This window comes from Pyrgilauda ruficollis, unplaced genomic scaffold (genome assembly GCF_017590135.1).
Source record: "Pyrgilauda ruficollis isolate IOZ18807 unplaced genomic scaffold, ASM1759013v1 scaffold345, whole genome shotgun sequence".
Classification (NCBI taxonomy): domain Eukaryota; kingdom Metazoa; phylum Chordata; class Aves; order Passeriformes; family Passeridae; genus Pyrgilauda; species Pyrgilauda ruficollis.
In genome coordinates this window covers 18399-19568 of record NW_024524879.1, presented here as the reverse complement: position 1 = coordinate 19568, position 1170 = coordinate 18399, and positions in this window count along the sequence as shown.

Sequence of the window (1170 nt, the reverse complement as noted above, 5' to 3'; positions counted from 1 at the left end):
CCCCCCCCCCCCCCCCCCACTTCCTTTTTCTGGGCCTAGCTTATCAGCTTAATACCCAAACTAATATATTCTAACTCTAAACACACACACATTTATACATATATATATACATATATAAAAAATATACAGCTATATACAGATAGTGGCAGTGACATTCAGCAGTGATATTTACACATGTCAGACAATGGGGATACTGGACCATACAGTCACCCCAGGACATGACTATTGTATAGTTGTATAGTTCCTAGCTAGCTCCAATACTTTTCCTTGCCTTTTCCCTACCCTGATAGGCAGAAAGACAAAACACATTCCAGAGGCTCCAAACCCCGGGTGTCCAAGGCTCCTATCCTATCTTGGTTCTTCCTGGGAGCCAAGGATGAAATATTCTCCTCAGACACATTTTCATAAACAAAGTTTAGTTCCTATCTAAAGCGGGGCTACTGATGAGGTGGAACCAAAGGGGGGGGGGAATTACTTCATCACTTGTGCTTCTAATTGGGGATTATTGTCAATTATGCTAATTTGCTAAACTTATAAAACTGTATTCACCCCATGCGGGGGTGGGCATTTTTCCATATCTGCCCCTGGCAGCCTCCAATAAAGACCAGCTTTTATATTACCTCCTATACTAATATTGTCTCGGAAGTGTGTTGTTTCATTTCTAGGTCTTTAAAGCATCAGCACCTTCAGAAGCATTTTTCCCAGGGGACCTTGCTAACTAGTTCCCTGAGCAGCCTGAAGTCTGCTCTCCTCATGTCCAGGGTTGAAGTTTTGCTGGCAGTTTTCCTTCTGTCAACAGAGAATTTAAACGACTGCTTCATGATTGCAGTGGCCAAGGCAGCCACCAATCACCACTTCATTCAGGAGACCCTTCTGTTAATAAGCAACTAATCAAGGAGGGTGTCTTTCCTAGTCAGCTCCCTTAGTACTGTGCTGGTTTTGCATAAATTGATTTTTGGTGAGGAGGGAAGAAGCCACCTATGGAAGTGATTTTCTGAGAGGAGCTGCTAAGAGCTTCCTCTGTGCCTGGCAAAACCAATCAGTGACTAGTTTTGAGGATTGGCACCCAGTTAAACCACTTAAAAAAAGTTAAATCTGCCTCCGTGAAACACATTTCAAAGACAGTCAAGCCCGGGAAAAGCTCTCTTGCTTCTGGCCTTGGACAGGTAA